The sequence below is a fragment of the Ambystoma mexicanum genome, chromosome 7q, assembly GCF_040938575.1.
Source record: "Ambystoma mexicanum isolate Mex_15411 chromosome 7q, UKY_AmexF1_1, whole genome shotgun sequence".
Classification (NCBI taxonomy): domain Eukaryota; kingdom Metazoa; phylum Chordata; class Amphibia; order Caudata; family Ambystomatidae; genus Ambystoma; species Ambystoma mexicanum.
The window spans coordinates 1,147,397,956-1,147,421,952 of record NC_090941.1 but is presented as its reverse complement, the minus strand read 5'-3'; positions in this window follow the sequence as shown (position 1 = coordinate 1,147,421,952).

Sequence of the window (23,997 nt, the reverse complement as noted above, 5' to 3'; positions counted from 1 at the left end):
TAAGCACTTACAACCATGAAGCTGTATTTCTATGAGGTTTCAAGATATCTGAAATTCAAAACTGCAATGTTCAGCCAGTTGGCCTGCATCACTGTTCTCATCCGAGGCCGTTCCTGCTATGGGCACTGTGGAAGAAGTGCCCACCTTTTTATCCCTTGAAAGGCCCTCAAGGCACCAAACCATTAAGTAGCTCCTCCCACATTTTTCCCGCTCTTTTCCGAGCTTGCTTGGTGAAGATTTTGAAAGTATAGAGAGATGGTTTTCTGTAGTGGGGATAGTGCAACAATTGCTCACCTAACATAGAAGCACTTACTAACTAAAGAAAAATAGAAAGAACTCCTGTTAGGTGAACACCTGATGCTCAAATGCAATCCATCCCTAAATAGTATACCATGTACTTCCAGAGTTGTTGTTTATTTCACAGAACTTCAAACTCAAAAGGTAAGCACTTATAACCATGAAGCTGTATTTCTATGAGGTTTCAAGACATCTGAAATTCAAAACTGCAATGTTCAGCCAGTTGGCCTGCATCACTGTTGTCATCCGAGGCCGTTCCTGCTATGGGCACTGTGGAGAAGTGCCCACCTTTTTATCCCTTGAAAGGCCCTCAAGGCACCAGACCATTAAGTAGCTCCTCCCACATTTTTCCCACTCTTTTCTGAGCTTGCTTGGTGAAGATTTTGAAAGTATAGAGAGATGGTTTTCTGTAGTGGGGATATTGCAACAATTGCTCACCTAACATAGAAGCACTTACTAACTAAAGAAAAATAGAAAGAACTCCTGTTAGGTGAACACCTGATGCTCAAATGCAATCCATCCCTAAATAGTATACCATGTACTTCCAGAGTTGTTGTTTATTTCACAGAACTTCAAACTCAAAAGGTAAGCACTTATAACCATGAAGCTGTATTTCTATGAGGTTTCAAGACATCTGAAATTCAAAACTGCAATGTTCAGCCAGTTGGCCTGCATCGCTGTTGTCATCGGAGGCCGTTACTGTTATGGGCACTGTGGAAGAAGTGCTCGCCTTTTTATCCCTTGAAAGGCCCTGAAGGCACCAAACCATTAAGAAGCTCCTCCCACATTTTTCCCGCTCTTTTCTGAGCTTGCTTGGTGAAGATTTTGAAAGTAAAGAGATGGTTTTCTGTAGTGGAGATATTGCAACAATTGCTCACCTAACATGGAAGCACTTACTAACTAAAGAAAAATAGAAAGAACTCCTGTTAGGTGAGCATCTGATGTTCAAATGCAACCCATCCCTAAATATTATACCATGTACTTCCAGAGTTGTTGTTTATTTCACAGAACTTCAAACTCAAAAGGTAAGCACTTACAACCATGAAGCTGTATTTCTATGAGGTTTCAAGATATCTGAAATTCAAAACTGCAATGTTCAGCCAGTTGGCCTGCATCACTGTTCTCATCCGAGGCCGTTCCTGCTATGGGCACTGTGGAGAAGTGCCCACCTTTTCATCCCTTGAAAGGCCCTCAAGGCAACCAGACCATTAAGTAGCTCCTCCCACATTTTTCCTGCTCTTTTCTGAGCTTGCTTGGTGAAGATTTTGAAAGTATAGAGAGATGGTTTTCTGTAGTGGGGATATTGCAACAATTGCTCACCTAACATGGAAGCACTTACTAACTAAAGAAAAATAGAAAGAACTCCTGTTAGGTGAACACCTGATGCTCAAATGCAATCCATCCCTAAATATTATACCATGTACTTCCAGAGTTGTTGTTTATTTCACAGAACTTCAAACTCAAAAGGTAAGCACTTACAAGCTTGAAGCTGTATTTCTATGAGGTTTCAAGGCATCTGAAATTCAAAACTGCAATGTTCAGCCAAAGGGTCTGCATCCCTGTTCTTGTCAGAGGCTGTTTCAGGTATGGGCACTGTGGAATAAGTGCTCGCCTTTTTAGCCCTTGAAAGGCCCTCAAGGCACCAAACCATTAAGTAGCTCCTCCCACATTTTTCCCGCTCTTTTCCAAGCTTGCTTGGTGAAGATTTTGAAAGTATAGAGAGATGGTTTTCTGTAGTGGGGATAGTGCAACAATTGCTCACCTAACATAGAAGCACTTACTAACTAAAGAAAAATAGAAAGAACTCCTGTTAGGTGAACACCTGATGCTCAAATGCAATCCATCCCTAAATAGTATACCATGTACTTCCAGAGTTGTTGTTTATTTCACAGAACTTCAAACTCAAAAGGTAAGCACTTATAACCATGAAGCTGTATTTCTATGAGGTTTCAAGACATCTGAAATTCAAAACTGCAATGTTCAGCCAGTTGGCCTGCATCACTGTTGTCATCCGAGGCCGTTCCTGCTATGGGCACTGTGGAGAAGTGCCCACCTTTTTATCCCTTGAAAGGCCCTCAAGGCACCAGACCATTAAGTAGCTCCTCCCACATTTTTCACGCTCTTTTCTGAGCTTGCTTGGTGAAGATTTTGAAAGTATAGAGAGATGGTTTTCTGTAGTGGGGATATTGCAACAATTGCTCACCTAACATGGAAGCACTTACTAACTAAAGAAAAATAGAAAGAACTCCTGTTAGGTGAACACCTGATGCTCAAATGCATCCATCCCTAAACATTATACCATGTACTTCCAGAGTTGTTGTTTATTTCACAGAACTTCAAACTCAAAAGGTAAGCACTTACAAGCTTGAAGCTGTATTTCTATGAGGTTTCAAGGCATCTGAAATTCAAAACTGCAATGTTCAGCCAAAGGGTCTGCATCCCTGTTCTTGTCAGAGGCTGTTTCTGGTATGGGCACTGTGGAATAAGTGCTCGCCTTTTTATCCCTTGAAAGGCCCTGAATGCACCAAACCATTAAGTAGCTCCTCCCACATTTTTCCCGCTCTTTTCTGAGCTTGCTTGGTGAAGATTTTGAAAGTATAGAGAGATGGTTTTCTGTTGTGGGGATATTGCAACAATTGCTCACCTAACATGGAAGCACTTACTAACTAAAGAAAAATAGAAAGAACTCCTGTTAGGTGAACACCTGATGCTCAAATGCAATCCATCCCTAAATATTATACCATGTACTTCCAGAGTTGTTGTTTATTTCACAGAACTTCAAACTCAAAAGGTAAGCACTTACAAGCTTGAAGCTGTATTTCTATGAGGTTTCAAGACATCTGAAATTCAAAACTGCAATGTTCAGCCAAAGGGTCTGCATCCCTGTTCTTGTCTGAGGCTGTTCCTGGTATGGGCACTGTGGAAGAAGTTCTAGCCTTTTTATCCCTTGTAAGTCCGTGAAGGCACCAAACCATTAAGAAGCTCCTCCCACATTTTTCCCGCTCTTTTCTGAGCTTGCTTGGTGAAGATTTTGAAAGTATAGAGAGATGGTTTTCTGTAGTGGAGATATTGCAACAATTGCTCACCTAACATGGAAGCACTTACTAACTAAAGAAAAATAGAAAGAACTCCTGTTAGGTGAGCACCTGATGTTCAAATGCAACCCATCCCTAAATATTATACCATGTACTTCCAGAGTTGTTGTTTATTTCACAGAACTTCAAACTCAAAAGGTAAGCACTTACAACCATGAAGCTGTATTTCTATGAGGTTTCAAGATATCTGAAATTCAAAACTGCAATGTTCAGCCAGTTGGCCTGCATCACTGTTCTCATCCGAGGCCGTTCCTGCTATGGGCACTGTGGAAGAAGTGCCCACATTTTTATCCCTTGAAAGGCCCTCAAGGCACCAAACCATTAAGTAGCTCCTCCCACATTTTTCCCGCTCTTTTCCGAGCTTGCTTGGTGAAGATTTTGAAAGTATAGAGAGATGGTTTTCTGTAGTGGGGATAGTGCAACAATTGCTCACCTAACATAGAAGCACTTACTAACTAAAGAAAAATAGAAAGAACTCCTGTTAGGTGAACACCTGATGCTCAAATGCAATCCATCCCTAAATAGTATACCATGTACTTCCAGAGTTGTTGTTTATTTCACAGAACTTCAAACTCAAAAGGTAAGCACTTATAACCATGAAGCTGTATTTCTATGAGGTTTCAAGACATCTGAAATTCAAAACTGCAATGTTCAGCCAGTTGGCCTGCATCACTGTTGTCATCCGAGGCCGTTCCTGCTATGGGCACTGTGGAGAAGTGCCCACCTTTTTATCCCTTGAAAGGCCCTCAAGGCACCAGACCATTAAGTAGCTCCTCCCACATTTTTCCCGCTCTTTTCTGAGCTTGCTTGGTGAAGATTTTGAAAGTATAGAGAGATGGTTTTCTGTAGTGGGGATATTGCAACAATTGCTCACCTAACATGGAAGCACTTACTAACTAAAGAAAAATAGAAAGAACTCCTGTTAGGTGAACACCTGATGCTCAAATGCAATCCATCCCTAAATATTATACCATGTACTTCCAGAGTTGTTGTTTATTTCACAGAACTTCAAAATCAAAAGGTAAGCACTTACAAGCTTGAAGCTGTATTTCTATGAGGTTTCAAGGCATCTGAAATTCAAAACTGCAATGTTCAGCCAAAGGATCTGCATCCCTGTTCTTGTCAGAGGCTGTTTCTGGTATGGGCACTGTGGAATAAGTGCTCGCCTTTTTATCCCTTGAAAGGCCCTGAAGGCACCAAACCATTAAGTAGCTCCTCCCACATTTTTCCCGCTCTTTTCTGAGCTTGCCTGGTGAAGATTTTGAAAGTATAGAGAGATGGTTTTCTGTAGTGGGGATATTGCAACAATTGCTCACCTAACATGGAAGCACTTACTAACTAAAGAAAAATAGAAAGAACTCCTGTTAGGTGAACACCTGATGCTCAAATGCAATCCATCCCTAAATATTATACCATGTACTTCCAGAGTTGTTGTTTATTTCACAGAACTTCAAACTCAAAAGGTAAGCACTTACAAGCTTGAAGCTGTATTTCTATGAGGTTTCAAGACATCTGAAATTCAAAACTGCAATGTTCAGCCAAAGGGTCTGCATCCCTGTTCTTGTCTGAGGCTGTTCCTGGTATGGGCACTGTGGAAGAAGTTCTAGCCTTTTTATCCCTTGAAAGTCCCTGAAGGCACCAAACCATTAAGAAGCTCCTCCCACATTTTTCCCGCTCTTTTCTGAGCTTGCTTGGTGAAGATTTTGAAAGTATAGAGAGATGGTTTTCTGTAGTGGAGATATTGCAACAATTGCTCACCTAACATGGAAGCACTTACTAACTAAAGAAAAATAGAAAGAACTCCTGTTAGGTGAGCACCTGATGTTCAAATGCAATCCATCCTAAATATTATAACATACACTTCCAAAATTGCTGTTTAGTTCACAGAACTTCAACCTCAAAAGGGAAGCACTTACACAAATATAAAATGCAGGTGCCAACCTTGAAGCTGTATTTCTGTGAGGTTCCAAGACATCTGAAATTCAAAACTGCAATGTTCAGCCAGTGGGTCTGCATCCCTGTTCTTGTCTGAGGCTGGTATGGGCACTGTGGAATAAGTGCTCGCCTTTTTATCCCTTGAAAGGCCCTGAAGGCACCAAACCATTAAGTAGCTCCTCCCACATTTTTCCCGCTCTTTTCTGAGCTTGCTTGGTGAAGATTTTGAAAGTATAGAGAGATGGTTTTCTGTAGTGGGGATATTGCAACAATTGCTCACCTAACATGGAAGCACTTACTAACTAAAGAAAAATAGAAAGAACTCCTGTTAGGTGAACACCTGATGCTCAAATGCAATCCATCCCTAAATATTATACCATGTACTTCCAGAGTTGTTGTTTATTTCACAGAACTTCAAACTCAAAAGGTAAGCACTTACAAGCTTGAAGCTGTATTTCTATGAGGTTTCAAGACATCTGAAATTCAAAACTGCAATGTTCAGCCAAAGGGTCTGCATCCCTGTTCTTGTCTGAGGCTGTTCCTGGTATGGGCACTGTGGAAGAAGTTCTAGCCTTTTTATCCCTTGAAAGTCCCTGAAGGCACCAAACCATTAAGAAGCTCCTCCCACATTTTTAAGCACTTATAACCATGAAGCTTGCTTGTCATCCGAGGCCGTTCCTGCTATGGGCACTGTGGAGAAGTGCCCACCTTTTTATCCCTTGAAAGGCCCTCAAGGCACCAGACCATTAAGTAGCTCCTCCCACATTTTTCCCGCTCTTTTCTGAGCTTGCTTGGTGAAGATTTTGAAAGTATAGAGAGATGGTTTTCTGTAGTGGGGATATTGCAACAATTGCTCACCTAACATGGAAGCACTTACTAACTAAAGAAAAATAGAAAGAACTCCTGTTAGGTGAGCACCTGATGTTCAAATGCAATCCATCCTAAATATTATAACATACACTTCCAAAATTGCTGTTCAGTTCACAGAACTTCAACCTCAAAAGGGAAGCACTTACACATATATAAAACGCAGGTGCCAACCTTGAAGCTGTATTTCTATGAGGTTTCAAGATATCTGAAATTCAAAACTGCAATGTTCAGCCAGTTGGCCTGCATCACTGTTCTCATCCGAGGCCGTTCCTGCTATGGGCACTGTGGAAGAAGTGCCCACCTTTTTATCCCTTGAAAGGCCCTCAAGGCACCAAACCATTAAGTAGCTCCTCCCACATGTTTCCCGCTCTTTTCCGAGCTTGCTTGGTGAAGATTTTGAAAGTATAGAGAGATGGTTTTCTGTAGTGGGGATAGTGCAACAATTGCTCACCTAACATAGAAGCACTTACTAACTAAAGAAAAATAGAAAGAACTCCTGTTAGGTGAACACCTGATGCTCAAATGCAATCCATCCCTAAATAGTATACCATGTACTTCCAGAGTTGTTGTTTATTTCACAGAACTTCAAACTCAAAAGGTAAGCACTTATAACCATGAAGCTGTATTTCTATGAGGTTTCAAGACATCTGAAATTCAAAACTGCAATGTTCAGCCAGTTGGCCTGCATCACTGTTGTCATCCGAGGCCGTTCCTGCTATGGGCACTGTGGAGAAGTGCCCACCTTTTTATCCCTTGAAAGGCCCTCAAGGCACCAAACCATTAAGTAGCTCCTCCCACATTTTTCCCGCTCTTTTCTGAGCTTGCTTGGTGAAGATTTTGAAAGTATAGAGAGATGGTTTTCTGTAGTGGGGATATTGCAACAATTGCTCACCTAACATGGAAGCACTTACTAACTAAAGAAAAATAGAAAGAACTCCTGTTAGGTGAACACCTGATGCTCAAATGCAATCCATCCCTAAATATTATACCATGTACTTCCAGAGTTGTTGTTTATTTCACAGAACTTCAAACTCAAAAGGTAAGCACTTACAAGCTTGAAGCTGTATTTCTATGAGGTTTCAAGGCATCTGAAATTCAAAACTGCAATGTTCAGCCAAAGGATCTGCATCCCTGTTCTTGTCAGAGGCTGTTTCTGGTATGGGCACTGTGGAATAAGTGCTAGCCTTTTTATCCCTTGAAAGGCCCTGAAGGCACCAAACCATTAAGTAGCTCCTCCCACATTTTTCCCGCTCTTTTCTGAGCTTGCCTGGTGAAGATTTTGAAAGTATAGAGAGATGGTTTTCTGTAGTGGGGATATTGCAACAATTGCTCACCTAACATGGAAGCACTTACTAACTAAAGAAAAATAGAAAGAACTCCTGTTAGGTGAACACCTGATGCTCAAATGCAATCCATCCCTAAATATTATACCATGTACTTCCAGAGTTGTTGTTTATTTCACAGAACTTCAAACTCAAAAGGTAAGCACTTACAAGCTTGAAGCTGTATTTCTATGAGGTTTCAAGACATCTGAAATTCAAAACTGCAATGTTCAGCCAAAGGGTCTGCATCCCTGTTCTTGTCTGAGGCTGTTCCTGGTATGGGCACTGTGGAAGAAGTTCTAGCCTTTTTATCCCTTGAAAGTCCCTGAAGGCACCAAACCATTAAGAAGCTCCTCCCACATTTTTCCCGCTCTTTTCTGAGCTTGCTTGGTGAAGATTTTGAAAGTATAGAGAGATGGTTTTCTGTAGTGGAGATATTGCAACAATTGCTCACCTAACATGGAAGCACTTACTAACTAAAGAAAAATAGAAAGAACTCCTGTTAGGTGAGCACCTGATGTTCAAATGCAATCCATCCTAAATATTATAACATACACTTCCAAAATTGCTGTTTAGTTCACAGAACTTCAACCTCAAAAGGGAAGCACTTACACATATATAAAACGCAGGTGCCAACCTTGAAGCTGTATTTCTGTGAGGTTCCAAGACATCTGAAATTCAAAACTGCAATGTTCAGCCAGTGGGTCTGCATCCCTGTTCTTGTCTGAGGCTGGTATGGGCACTGTGGAATAAGTGCTCGCCTTTTTATCCCTTGAAAGGCCCTGAAGGCACCAAACCATTAAGTAGCTCCTCCCACATTTTTCCCGCTCTTTTCTGAGCTTGCTTGGTGAAGATTTTGAAAGTATAGAGAGATGGTTTTCTGTAGTGGGGATATTGCAACAATTGCTCACCTAACATGGAAGCACTTACTAACTAAAGAAAAATAGAAAGAACTCCTGTTAGGTGAACACCTGATGCTCAAATGCAATCCATCCCTAAATATTATACCAAGTACTTCCAGAGTTGTTGTTTATTTCACAGAACTTCAAACTCAAAAGGTAAGCACTTACAAGCTTGAAGCTGTATTTCAATGAGGTTTCAAGACATCTGAAATTCAAAACTGCAATGTTCAGCCAAAGGGTCTGCATCCCTGTTCTTGTCTGAGGCTGTTCCTGGTATGGGCACTGTGGAAGAAGTTCTAGCCTTTTTATCCCTTGAAAGTCCCTGAAGGCACCAAACCATTAAGAAGCTCCTCCCACATTTTTAAGCACTTATAACCATGAAGCTTGCTTGTCATCCGAGGCCGTTCCTGCTATGGGCACTGTGGAGAAGTGCCCACCTTTTTATCCCTTGAAAGGCCCTCAAGGAACCAGACCATTAAGTAGCTCCTCCCATATTTTTCCCGCTCTTTTCTGAGCTTGCTTGGTGAAGATTTTGAAAGTATAGAGAGATGGTTTTCTGTAGTGGGGATATTGCAACAATTGCTCACCTAACATGGAAGCACTTACTAACTAAAGAAAAATAGAAAGAACTCCTGTTAGGTGAGCACCTGATGTTCAAATGCAATCCATCCTAAATATTATAACATACACTTCCAAAATTGCTGTTTAGTTCACAGAACTTCAACCTCAAAAGGGAAGCACTTACACATATATAAAACGCAGATGCCAACCTTGAAGCTGTATTTCTGTGAGGTTCCAAGACATCTGAAATTCAAAACTGCAATGTTCAGCCAGTGGGTCTGCATCCCTGTTCTTGTCTGAGGCTGGTATGGGCACTGTGGAATAAGTGCTCGCCTTTTTATCCCTTGAAAGGCCCCGAAGGCACCAAACCATTAAGTACCTCCTCCCACATTTTTCCCGCTCTTTTCTGAGCTTGCTTGGTGAAGATTTTGAAAGTATAGAGGGATGGTTTTCTGCAGTGGAGATATTGCAACAATTGCTCACCTAACATGGAAGCACTTACTAACTAAAGAAAAATAGAAAGAACTCCTGTTAGGTGAGCACCTGATGCTCAAATGCAATTATTCTCTAAATAGTATACCATGTACTTCCAGAGTTGTTGTTTATTTCACAGAACTTCAAACTCAATAGGTAAGCACTTACAAGCTTGAAGCTGTATTTCTATGAGGTTTCAAGACATCTGAAATTCAAAACTGCAATGTTCAGCCAGTTGGCCTGCATCACTGTTCTCATCCGAGGCCGTTCCTGCTATGGGCACTGTGGAGAAGTGCCCACCTTTTTATCCCTTGAAAGGCCCTCAAGGCACCAGACCATTAAGTAGCTCCTCCCACATTTTTCCCGCTCTTTTCTGAGCTTGCTTGGTGAAGATTTTGAAAGTATAGAGAGATGGTTTTCTGTAGTGGGGATATTGCAACAATTGCTCACCTAACATGGAAGCACTTACTAACTAAAGAAAAATAGAAAGAACTCCTGTTAGGTGAACACCTGATGCTCAAATGCAATCCATCCCTAAATAGTATACCATGTACTTCCAGAGTTGTTGTTTATTTCACAGAACTTCAAACTCAAAAGGTAAGCACTTATACCCATGAAGCTGTATTTCTATGAGGTTTCAAGGAATCTGAAATTCAAAACTGCAATGTTCAGCCAGTTGGCCTGCATCACTGTTGTCATCCGAGGCCGTTCCTGCTATGGGCACTGTGGAGAAGTGCCCACCTTTTTATCCCTTGAAAGGCCCTCAAGGCACCAGACCATTAAGTAGCTCCTCCCACATTTTTCCCGCTCTTTTCTGAGCTTGCTTGGTGAAGATTTTGAAAGTATAGAGAGATGGTTTTCTGTAGTGGGGATATTGCAACAATTGCTCACCTAACATGGAAGCACTTACTAACTAAAGAAAAATAGAAAGAACTCCTGTTAGGTGAACACCTGATGCTCAAATGCAATCCATCCCTAAATATTATACCATGTACTTCCAGAGTTGTTGTTTATTTCACAGAACTTCAAACTCAAAAGGTAAGCACTTACAAGCTTGAAGCTGTATTTCTATGAGGTTTCAAGGCATCTGAAATTCAAAACTGCAATGTTCAGCCAAAGGGTCTGTATCCCTGTTCTTGTCAGAGGCTGTTTCTGGTATGGGCACTGTGGAATAAGTGCTCGCCTTTTTATCCCTTGAAAGGCCCTGAAGGCACCAAACCATTAAGTAGCTCCTCCCACATTTTTCCCGCTCTTTTTTGAGCTTGCCTGGTGAAGATTTTGAAAGTATAGAGAGATGGTTTTCTGTAGTGGGGATATTGCAACAATTGCTCACCTAACATGGAAGCACTTACTAACTAAAGAAAAATAGAAAGAACTCCTGTTAGGTGAACACCTGATGCTCAAATGCAATCCATCCCTAAATATTATACCATGTACATCCAGAGTTGTTGTTTATTTCACAGAACTTCAAACTCAAAAGGTAAGCACTTACAAGCTTGAAGCTGTATTTCTATGAGGTTTCAAGACATCTGAAATTCAAAACTGCAATGTTCAGCCAAAGGGTCTGCATCCCTGTTCTTGTCTGAGGCTGTTCCTGGTATGGGCACTGTGGAAGAAGTTCTAGCCTTTTTATCCCATGAAAGTCCCTGAAGGCACCAAACCATTAAGAAGCTCCTCCCACATTTTTCCCGCTCTTTTCTGAGCTTGCTTGGTGAAGATTTTGAAAGTATAGAGAGATGGTTTTCTGTAGTGGAGATATTGCAACAATTGCTCACCTAACATGGAAGCACTTACTAACTAAAGAAAAATAGAAAGAACTCCTGTTAGGTGAGCACCTGATGTTCAAATGCAACCCATCCCTAAATATTATACCATGTACTTCCAGAGTTGTTGTTTATTTCACAGAACTTCAAACTCAAAAGGTAAGCACTTACAACCATGAAGCTGTATTTCTATGAGGTTTCAAGATATCTGAAATTCAAAACTGCAATGTTCAGCCAGTTGGCCTGCATCACTGTTCTCATCCGAGGCCGTTCCTGCTATGGGCACTGTGGAGAATTGCCCACCTTTTCATCCCTTGAAAGGCCCTCAAGGCAACCAGACCATTAAGTAGCTCCTCCCACATTTTTCCTGCTCTTTTCCGAGCTTGCTTGGTGAAGATTTTGAAAGTATAGAGAGATGGTTTTCTGTAGTGGGGATATTGCAACAATTGCTCACCTAACATAGAAGCACTTACTAACTAAAGAAAAATAGAAAGAACTCCTGTTAGGTGAACACCTGATGCTCAAATGCAATCCATCCCTAAATAGTATACCATGTACTTCCAGAGTTGTTGTTTATTTCACAGAACTTCAAACTCAAAAGGTAAGCACTTATAACCATGAAGCTGTATTTCTATGAGGTTTCAAGACATCTGAAATTCAAAACTGCAATGTTCAGCCAGTTGGCCTGCATCACTGTTGTCATCCGAGGCCGTTCCTGCTATGGGCACTGTGGAGAAGTGCCCACCTTTTTATCCCTTGAAAGGCCCTCAAGGCACCAGACCATTAAGTAGCTCCTCCCACATTTTTCCCGCTCTTTTCTGAGCTTGCTTGGTGAAGATTTTGAAAGTATAGAGAGATGGTTTTCTGTAGTGGGGATATTGCAACAATTGCTCACCTAACATGGAAGCACTTACTAACTAAAGAAAAATAGAAAGAACTCCTGTTAGGTGAACACCTGATGCTCAAATGCAATCCATCCCTAAATATTATACCATGTACTTCCAGAGTTGTTTATTTCACAGAACTTCAAACTCAAAAGGTAAGCACTTACAAGCTTGAAGCTGTATTTCTATGAGGTTTCAAGGCATCTGAAATTCAAAACTGCAATGTTCAGCCAAAGGGTCTGCATCCCTGTTCTTGTCAGAGGCTGTTTCTGGTATGGGCACTGTGGAATAAGTGCTCGCCTTTTTATCCCTTGAAAGGCCCTGAAGGCACCAAACCATTAAGTAGCTCCTCCCACATTTTTCCCGCTCTTTTTTGAGCTTGCCTGGTGAAGATTTTGAAAGTATAGAGAGATGGTTTTCTGTAGTGGGGATATTGCAACAATTGCTCACCTAACATGGAAGCACTTACTAACTAAAGAAAAATAGAAAGAACTCCTGTTAGGTGAACACCTGATGCTCAAATGCAATCCATCCCTAAATATTATACCATGTACTTCCAGAGTTGTTGTTTATTTCACAGAACTTCAAACTCAAAAGGTAAGCACTTACAAGCTTGAAGCTGTATTTCTATGAGGTTTCAAGACATCTGAAATTCAAAACTGCAATGTTCAGCCAAAGGGTCTGCATCCCTGTTCTTGTCTGAGGCTGTTCCTGGTATGGGCACTGTGGGAGAAGTTCTAGCCTTTTTATCCCTTGAAAGTCCCTGAAGGCACCAAACCATTAAGAAGCTCCTCCCACATTTTTCCCGCTCTTTTCTGAGCTTGCTTGGTGAAGATTTTGAAAGTATAGAGAGATGGTTTTCTGTAGTGGAGATATTGCAACAATTGCTCACCTAACATGGAAGCACTTACTAACTAAAGAAAAATAGAAAGAACTCCTGTTAGGTGAGCACCTGATGCTCAAATGCAATTATTCTCTAAATATTATAACATACACTTCCAGAGCTGTTGTTTAGTTAACAGAACTTCAACCTCAATAGGTAAGCACTTACAAGCTTGAAGCTGTATTTCTATGAGGTTTCAAGACATCTGAAATTCAAAACTGCAATGTTCAGCCAGTTGGCCTGCATCACTGTTCTCATCCGAGGCCGTTCCTGCTATGGGCACTGTGGAAGAAGTGCCCACCTTTTTATCCCTTGAAAGGCCCTCAAGGCACCAAACCATTAAGTAGCTCCTCCCACATTTTTCCCGCTCTTTTCTGAGCTTGCTTGGTGAAGATTTTGAAAGTATAGAGAGATGGTTTTCTGTAGTGGGGATATTGCAACAATTGCTCACCTAACATGGAAGCACTTACTAACTAAAGAAAAATAGAAAGAACTCCTGTTAGGTGAGCACCTGATGTTCAAATGCAATCCATCCTAAATATTATAACATACACTTCCAAAGTTGCTGTTTAGTTCACAGAACTTCAACCTCAAAAGGTAAGCACTTATAACCATGAAGCTGTATTTCTATGAGGTTTCAAGATATCTGAAATTCAAAACTGCAATGTTCAGCCAGTTGGCCTGCATCACTGTTCTCATCCGAGGCCGTTCCTGCTATGGGCACTGTGGAAGAAGTGCTCGCCTTTTTAGCCCTTGAAAGGCCCTCAAGGCACCAAACCATTAAGTAGCTCCTCCCACATTTTTCCCGCTCTTTTCCAAGCTTGCTTGGTGAAGATTTTGAAAGTATAGAGAGATGGTTTTCTGTAGTGGGGATAGTGCAACAATTGCTCACCTAACATAGAAGCACTTACTAACTAAAGAAAAATAGAAAGAACTCCTGTTAGGTGAACACCTGATGCTCAAATGCAATCCATCCCTAAATAGTATACCATGTACTTCCAGAGTTGTAGTTTATTTCACAGAACTTCAAACTCAAAAGGTAAGCACTTATAACCATGAAGCTGTATTTCTATGAGGTTTCAAGACATCTGAAATTCAAAACTGCAATGTTCAGCCAGTTGGCCTGCATCACTGTTCTCATCCGAGGCCGTTCCTGCTATGGGCACTGTGGAAGAAGTGCCCACCTTTTTATCCCTTGAAAGGCCCTCAAGGCACCAAACCATTAAGTAGCTCCTCCCACATTTTTCCCGCTCTTTTCCGAGCTTGCTTGGTGAAGATTTTGAAAGTATAGAGAGATGGTTTTCTGTAGTGGGGATATTGCAACAATTGCTCACCTAACATAGAAGCACTTACTAACTAAAGAAAAATAGAAATAACTCCTGTTAGGTGAACACCTGATGCTCAAATGCAATCCATCCCTAAATAGTATACCATGTACTTCCAGAGTTGTTGTTTATTTCACAGAACTTCAAACTCAAAAGGTAAGCACTTATAACCATGAAGCTGTATTTCTATGAGGTTTCAAGACATCTGAAATTCAAAACTGCAATGTTCAGCCAGTTGGCCTGCATCACTGTTCTCATCCGAGGCCGTTCCTGCTATGGGCACTGTGGAAGAAGTGCTCGCCTTTTTATCCCTTGAAAGGCCCTGAAGGCACCAAACCATTAAGAAGCTCCTCCCACATTTTTCCCGCTCTTTTCTGAGCTTGCTTGGTGAAGATTTTGAAAGTAAAGAGATGGTTTTCTGTAGTGGAGATATTGCAACAATTGCTCACCTAACATGGAAGCACTTACTAACTAAAGAAAAATAGAAAGAACTCCTGTTAGGTGAGCACCTGATGTTCAAATGCAACCCATCCCTAAATATTATACCATGTACTTCCAGAGTTGTTGTTTATTTCACAGAACTTCAAACTCAAAAGGTAAGCACTTACAACCATGAAGCTGTATTTCTATGAGGTTTCAAGATATCTGAAATTCAAAACTGCAATGTTCAGCCAGTTGGCCTGCATCACTGTTCTCATCCGAGGCCGTTCCTGCTATGGGCACTGTGGAGAAGTGCCCACCTTTTCATCCCTTGAAAGGCCCTCAAGGCAACCAGACCATTAAGTAGCTCCTCCCACATTTTTCCTGCTCTTTTCTGAGCTTGCTTGGTGAAGATTTTGAAAGTATAGAGAGATGGTTTTCTGTAGTGGGGATATTGCAACAATTGCTCACCTAACATGGAAGCACTTACTAACTAAAGAAAAATAGAAAGAACTCCTGTTAGGTGAACACCTGATGCTCAAATGCAATCCATCCCTAAATATTATACCATGTACTTCCAGAGTTGTTGTTTATTTCACAGAACTTCAAACTCAAAAGGTAAGCACTTACAAGCTTGAAGCTGTATTTCTATGAGGTTTCAAGGCATCTGAAATTCAAAACTGCACTGTTCAGCCAAAGGGTCTGCATCCCTGTTCTTGTCAGAGGCTGTTTCAGGTATGGGCACTGTGGAATAAGTGCTCGCCTTTTTAGCCCTTGAAAGGCCCTCAAGGCACCAAACCATTAAGTAGCTCCTCCCACATTTTTCCCGCTCTTTTCCAAGCTTGCTTGGTGAAGATTTTGAAAGTATAGAGAGATGGTTTTCTGTAGTGGGGATAGTGCAACAATTGCTCACCTAACATAGAAGCACTTACTAACTAAAGAAAAATAGAAAGAACTCCTGTTAGGTGAACACCTGATGCTCAAATGCAATCCATCCCTAAATAGTATACCATGTACTTCCAGAGTTGTTGTTTATTTCACAGAACTTCAAACTCAAAAGGTAAGCACTTATAACCATGAAGCTGTATTTCTATGAGGTTTCAAGACATCTGAAATTCAAAACTGCAATGTTCAGCCAGTTGGCCTGCATCACTGTTGTCATCCGAGGCCGTTCCTGCTATGGGCACTGTGGAGAAGTGCCCACCTTTTTATCCCTTGAAAGGCCCTCAAGGCACCAGACCATTAAGTAGCTCCTCCCACATTTTTCACGCTCTTTTCTGAGCTTGCTTGGTGAAGATTTTGAAAGTATAGAGAGATGGTTTTCTGTAGTGGGGATATTGCAACAATTGCTCACCTAACATGGAAGCACTTACTAACTAAAGAAAAATAGAAAGAACTCCTGTTAGGTGAACACCTGATGCTCAAATGCAATCCATCCCTAAATATTATACCATGTACTTCCAGAGTTGTTGTTTATTTCACAGAACTTCAAACTCAAAAGGTAAGCACTTACAAGCTTGAAGCTGTATTTCTATGAGGTTTCAAGGCATCTGAAATTCAAAACTGCAATGTTCAGCCAAAGGGTCTGCATCCCTGTTCTTGTCAGAGGCTGTTTCTGGTATGGGCACTGTGGAATAAGTGCTCGCCTTTTTATCCCTTGAAAGGCCCTGAATGCACCAAACCATTAAGTAGCTCCTCCCACATTTTTCCCGCTCTTTTCTGAGCTTGCTTGGTGAAGATTTTGAAAGTATAGAGAGATGGTTTTCTGTTGTGGGGATATTGCAACAATTGCTCACCTAACATGGAAGCACTTACTAACTAAAGAAAAATAGAAAGAACTCCTGTTAGGTGAACACCTGATGCTCAAATGCAATCCATCCCTAAATATTATACCATGTACTTCCAGAGTTGTTGTTTATTTCACAGAACTTCAAACTCAAAAGGTAAGCACTTACAAGCTTGAAGCTGTATTTCTATGAGGTTTCAAGACATCTGAAATTCAAAACTGCAATGTTCAGCCAAAGGGTCTGCATCCCTGTTCTTGTCTGAGGCTGTTCCTGGTATGGGCACTGTGGAAGAAGTTCTAGCCTTTTTATCCCTTGAAAGTCCGTGAAGGCACCAAACCATTAAGAAGCTCCTCCCACATTTTTCCCGCTCTTTTCTGAGCTTGCTTGGTGAAGATTTTGAAAGTATAGAGAGATGGTTTTCTGTAGTGGAGATATTGCAACAATTGCTCACCTAACATGGAAGCACTTACTAACTAAAGAAAAATAGAAAGAACTCCTGTTAGGTGAGCACCTGATGATCAAATGCAACCCATCCCTAAATATTATACCATGTACTTCCAGAGTTGTTGTTTATTTCACAGAACTTCAAACTCAAAAGGTAAGCACTTACAACCATGAAGCTGTATTTCTATGAGGTTTCAAGATATCTGAAATTCAAAACTGCAATGTTCAGCCAGTTGGCCTGCATCACTGTTCTCATCCGAGGCCGTTCCTGCTATGGGCACTGTGGAAGAAGTGCCCACATTTTTATCCCTTGAAAGGCCCTCAAGGCACCAAACCATTAAGTAGCTCCTCCCACATTTTTCCCGCTCTTTTCCGAGCTTGCTTGGTGAAGATTTTGAAAGTATAGAGAGATGGTTTTCTGTAGTGGGGATAGTGCAACAATTGCTCACCTAACATAGAAGCACTTACTAACTAAAGAAAAATAGAAAGAACTCCTGTTAGGTGAACACCTGATGCTCAAATGCAATCCATCCCTAAATAGTATACCATGTACTTCCAGAGTTGTTGTTTATTTCACAGAACTTCAAACTCAAAAGGTAAGCACTTATAACCATGAAGCTGTATTTCTATGAGGTTTCAAGACATCTGAAATTCAAAACTGCAATGTTCAGCCAGTTGGCCTGCATCACTGTTGTCATCCGAGGCCGTTCCTGCTATGGGCACTGTGGAGAAGTGCCCACCTTTTTATCCCTTGAAAGGCCCTCAAGGCACCAGACCATTAAGTAGCTCCTCCCACATTTTTCCCGCTCTTTTCTGAGCTTGCTTGGTGAAGATTTTGAAAGTATAGAGAGATGGTTTTCTGTAGTGGGGATATTGCAACAATTGCTCACCTAACATGGAAGCACTTACTAACTAAAGAAAAATAGAAAGAACTCCTGTTAGGTGAACACCTGATGCTCAAATGCAATCCATCCCTAAATATTATACCATGTACTTCCAGAGTTGTTGTTTATTTCACAGAACTTCAAACTCAAAAGGTAAGCACTTACAAGCTTGAAGCTGTATTTCTATGAGGTTTCAAGACATCTGAAATTCAAAACTGCAATGTTCAGCCAAAGGGTCTGCATCCCTGTTCTTGTCTGAGGCTGTTCCTGGTATGGGCACTGTGGAAGAAGTTCTAGCCTTTTTATCCCTTGAAAGTCCCTGAAGGCACCAAACCATTAAGAAGCTCCTCCCACATTTTTAAGCACTTATAACCATGAAGCTTGCTTGTCATCCGAGGCCGTTCCTGCTATGGGCACTGTGGAGAAGTGCCCACCTTTTTATCCCTTGAAAGGCCCTCAAGGCACCAGACCATTAAGTAGCTCCTCCCACATTTTTCCCGCTCTTTTCTGAGCTTGCTTGGTGAAGATTTTGAAAGTATAGAGAGATGGTTTTCTGTAGTGGGGATATTGCAACAATTGCTCACCTAACATGGAAGCACTTACTAACTAAAGAAAAATAGAAAGAACTCCTGTTAGGTGAGCACCTGATGTTCAAATGCAATCCATCCTAAATATTATAACATACACTTCCAAAATTGCTGTTCAGTTCACAGAACTTCAACCTCAAAAGGGAAGCACTTACACATATATAAAACGCAGGTGCCAACCTTGAAGCTGTATTTCTATGAGGTTTCAAGATATCTGAAATTCAAAACTGCAATGTTCAGCCAGTTGGCCTGCATCACTGTTCTCATCCGAGGCCGTTCCTGCTATGGGCACTGTGGAAGAAGTGCCCACCTTTTTATCCCTTGAAAGGCCCTCAAGGCACCAAACCATTAAGTAGCTCCTCCCACATGTTTCCCGCTCTTTTCCGAGCTTGCTTGGTGAAGATTTTGAAAGTATAGAGAGATGGTTTTCTGTAGTGGGGATAGTGCAACAATTGCTCACCTAACATAGAAGCACTTACTAACTAAAGAAAAATAGAAAGAACTCCTGTTAGGTGAACACCTGATGCTCAAATGCAATCCATCCCTAAATAGTATACCATGTACTTCCAGAGTTGTTGTTTATTTCACAGAACTTCAAACTCAAAAGGTAAGCACTTATAACCATGAAGCTGTATTTCTATGAGGTTTCAAGACATCTGAAATTCAAAACTGCAATGTTCAGCCAGTTGGCCTGCATCACTGTTGTCATCCGAGGCCGTTCCTGCTATGGGCACTGTGGAGAAGTGCCCACCTTTTTATCCCTTGAAAGGCCCTCAAGGCACCAAACCATTAAGTAGCTCCTCCCACATTTTTCCCGCTCTTTTCTGAGCTTGCTTGGTGAAGATTTTGAAAGTATAGAGAGATGGTTTTCTGTAGTGGGGATATTGCAACAATTGCTCACCTAACATGGAAGCACTTACTAACTAAAGAAAAATAGAAAGAACTCCTGTTAGGTGAACACCTGATGCTCAAATGCAATCCATCCCTAAATATTATACCATGTACTTCCAGAGTTGTTGTTTATTTCACAGAACTTCAAACTCAAAAGGTAAGCACTTACAAGCTTGAAGCTGTATTTCTATGAGGTTTCAAGGCATCTGAAATTCAAAACTGCAATGTTCAGCCAAAGGATCTGCATCCCTGTTCTTGTCAGAGGCTGTTTCTGGTATGGGCACTGTGGAATAAGTGCTCGCCTTTTTATCCCTTGAAAGGCCCTGAAGGCACCAAACCATTAAGTAGCTCCTCCCACATTTTTCCCGCTCTTTTCTGAGCTTGCCTGGTGAAGATTTTGAAAGTATAGAGAGATGGTTTTCTGTAGTGGGGATATTGCAACAATTGCTCACCTAACATGGAAGCACTTACTAACTAAAGAAAAATAGAAAGAACTCCTGTTAGGTGAACACCTGATGCTCAAATGCAATCCATCCCTAAATATTATACCATGTACTTCCAGAGTTGTTGTTTATTTCACAGAACTTCAAACTCAAAAGGTAAGCACTTACAAGCTTGAAGCTGTATTTCTATGAGGTTTCAAGACATCTGAAATTCAAAACTGCAATGTTCAGCCAAAGGGTCTGCATCCCTGTTCTTGTCTGAGGCTGTTCCTGGTATGGGCACTGTGGAAGAAGTTCTAGCCTTTTTATCCCTTGAAAGTCCCTGAAGGCACCAAACCATTAAGAAGCTCCTCCCACATTTTTCCCGCTCTTTTCTGAGCTTGCTTGGTGAAGACTTTGAAAGTATAGAGAGATGGTTTTCTGTAGTGGAGATATTGCAACAATTGCTCACCTAACATGGAAGCACTTACTAACTAAAGAAAAATAGAAAGAACTCCTGTTAGGTGAGCACCTGATGTTCAAATGCAATCCATCCTAAATATTATAACATACACTTCCAAAATTGCTGTTTAGTTCACAGAACTTCAACCTCAAAAGGGAAGCACTTACACATATATAAAACGCAGGTGCCAACCTTGAAGCTGTATTTCTGTGAGGTTCCAAGACATCTGAAATTCAAAACTGCAATGTTCAGCCAGTGGGTCTGCATCCCTGTTCTTGTCTGAGGCTGGTATGGGCACTGTGGAATAAGTGCTCGCCTTTTTATCCCTTGAAAGGCCCTGAAGGCACCAAACCATTAAGTAGCTCCTCCCACATTTTTCCCGCTCTTTTCTGAGCTTGCTTGGTGAAGATTTTGAAAGTATAGAGAGATGGTTTTCTGTAGTGGGGATATTGCAACAATTGCTCACCTAACATGGAACACTTACTAACTAAAGAAAAATAGAAAGAACTCCTGTTAGGTGAACACCTGATGCTCAAATGCAATCCATCCCTAAATATTATACCAAGTACTTCCAGAGTTGTTGTTTATTTCACAGAACTTCAAACTCAAAAGGTAAGCACTTACAAGCTTGAAGCTGTATTTCAATGAGGTTTCAAGACATCTGAAATTCAAAACTGCAATGTTCAGCCAAAGGGTCTGCATCCCTGTTCTTGTCTGAGGCTGTTCCTGGTATGGGCACTGTGGAAGAAGTTCTAGCCTTTTTATCCCTTGAAAGTCCCTGAAGGCACCAAACCATTAAGAAGCTCCTCCCACATTTTTAAGCACTTATAACCATGAAGCTTGCTTGTCATCCGAGGCCGTTCCTGCTATGGGCACTGTGGAGAAGTGCCCACCTTTTTATCCCTTGAAAGGCCCTCAAGGCACCAGACCATTAAGTAGCTCCTCCCACATTTTTCCCGCTCTTTTCTGAGCTTGCTTGGTGAAGATTTTGAAAGTATAGAGAGATGGTTTTCTGTAGTGGGGATATTGCAACAATTGCTCACCTAACATGGAAGCACTTACTAACTAAAGAAAAATAGAAAGAACTCCTGTTAGGTGAGCACCTGATGTTCAAATGCAATCCATCCTAAATATTATAACATACACTTCCAAAATTGCTGTTTAGTTCACAGAACTTCAACCTCAAAAGGGAAGCACTTACACATATATAAAACGCAGGTGCCAACCTTGAAGCTGTATTTCTGTGAGGTTCCAAGACATCTGAAATTCAAAACTGCAATGTTCAGCCAGTGGGTCTGCATCCCTGTTCTTGTCTGAGGCTGGTATGGGCACTGTGGAATAAGTGCTCGCCTTTTTATCCCTTGAAAGGCCCCGAAGGCACCAAACCATTAAGTACCTCCTCCCACATTTTTCCCGCTCTTTTCTGAGCTTGCTTGGTGAAGATTTTGAAAGTATAGAGGGATGGTTTTCTGCAGTGGAGATATTGCAACAATTGCTCACCTAACATGGAAGCACTTACTAACTAAAGAAAAATAGAAAGAACTCCTGTTAGGTGAGCACCTGATGCTCAAATGCAATTATTCTCTAAATAGTATACCATGTACTTCCAGAGTTGTTGTTTATTTCACAGAACTTCAAACTCAATAGGTAAGCACTTACAAGCTTGAAGCTGTATTTCTATGAGGTTTCAAGACATCTGAAATTCAAAACTGCAATGTTCAGCCAGTTGGCCTGCATCATTGTTGTCATCCGAGGCCGTTCCTGCTATGGGCACTGTGGATAAGTGCCCACCTTTTTATCCCTTGAAAGGCCCTCAAGGCACCAGACCATTAAGTATCTCCTCCCACATTTTTCCCGCTCTTTTCTGAGCTTGCTTGGTGAAGATTTTGAAAGTATAGAGAGATGGTTTTCTGTAGTGGGGATATTGCAACAATTGCTCACCTAACATGGAAGCACTTACTAACTAAAGAAAAATAGAAAGAACTCCTGTTAGGTGAACACCTGATGCTCAAATGCAATCCATCCCTAAATATTATACCATGTACTTCCAGAGTTGTTGTTTATTTCACAGAACTTCAAACTCAAAAGGTAAGCACTTACAAGCTTGAAGCTGTATTTCTATGAGGTTTCAAGGAATCTGAAATTCAAAACTGCAATGTTCAGCCAAAGGGTCTGCATCCCTGTTCATGTCTGAGGCTGTTACTGTTATGGGCACTGTGGAAGAAGTGCTCGCCTTTTTATCCCTTGAAAGGCCCTGAAGGCACCAAACCATTAAGAAGCTCCTCCCACATTTTTCCCGCTCTTTTCTGAGCTTGCTTGGTGAAGATTTTGAAAGTAAAGAGATGGTTTTCTGTAGTGGAGATATTGCAACAATTGCTCGCCTAACATGGAAGCACTTACTAACTAAAGAAAAATAGAAATAACTCCTGTTAGGTGAGCACCTGATGTTCAAATGCAACCCATCCCTAAATATTATACCATGTACTTCCAGAGTTGTTGTTTATTTCACAGAACTTCAAACTCAAAAGGTAAGCACTTACAACCATGAAGCTGTATTTCTATGAGGTTTCAAGATATCTGAAATTCAAAACTGCAATGTTCAGCCAGTTGGCCTGCATCACTGTTCTCATCCGAGGCCGTTCCTGCTATGGACACTGTGGAAGAAGTGCCCACCTTTTTATCCCTTGAAAGGCCCTCAAGGCACCAGACCATTAAGTAGCTCCTCCCACATTTTTCCCGCTCTTTTCTGAGCTTGCTTGGTGAAGATTTTGAAAGTATAGAGAGATGGTTTTCTGTAGTGGGGATATTGCAACAATTGCTCACCTAACATAGAAGCACTTACTAACTAAAGAAAAATAGAAAGAACTCATGTTAGGTGAGCACCTGATGTTCAAATGCAACCCATCCCTAAATATTATACCATGTACTTCCAGAGTTGTTGTTTATTTCACAGAACTTCAAACTCAAAAGGTAAGCACTTACAACCATGAAGCTGTATTTCTATGAGGTTTCAAGATATCTGAAATTCAAAACTGCAATGTTCAGCCAGTTGGCCTGCATCACTGTTCTCATCCGAGGCCGTTCCTGCTATGGGCACTGTGGAAGAAGTGCCCACCTTTTTATCCCTTGAAAGGCCCTCAAGGCACCAAACCATTAAGTAGCTCCTCCCACATTTTTCCCGCTCTTTTCCGAGCTTGCTTGGTGAAGATTTTGAAAGTATAGAGAGATGGTTTTCTGTAGTGGGGATATTGCAACAATTGCTCACCTAACATAGAAGCACTTACTAACTAAAGAAAAATAGAAAGAACTCCTGTTAGGTGAACACCTGATGCTCAAATGCAATCCATCCCTAAATAGTATACCATGTACTTCCAGAGTTGTTGTTTATTTCACAGAACTTCAAACTCAAAAGGTAAGCACTTATAACCATGAAGCTGTATTTCTATGAGGTTTCAAGACATCTGAAATTCAAAACTGCAATGTTCAGCCAGTTGGCCTGCATCACTGTTGTCATCCGAGGCCGTTCCTGCTATGGGCACTGTGGAGAAGTGCCCACCTTTTTATCCCTTGAAAGGCCCTCAAGGCACCAGACCATTAAGTAGCTCCTCCCACATTTTTCCCACTCTTTTCTGAGCTTGCTTGGTGAAGATTTTGAAAGTATAGAGAGATGGTTTTCTGTAGTGGGGATATTGCAACAATTGCTCACCTAACATAGAAGCACTTACTAACTAAAGAAAAATAGAAAGAACTCCTGTTAGGTGAACACCTGATGCTCAAATGCAATCCAT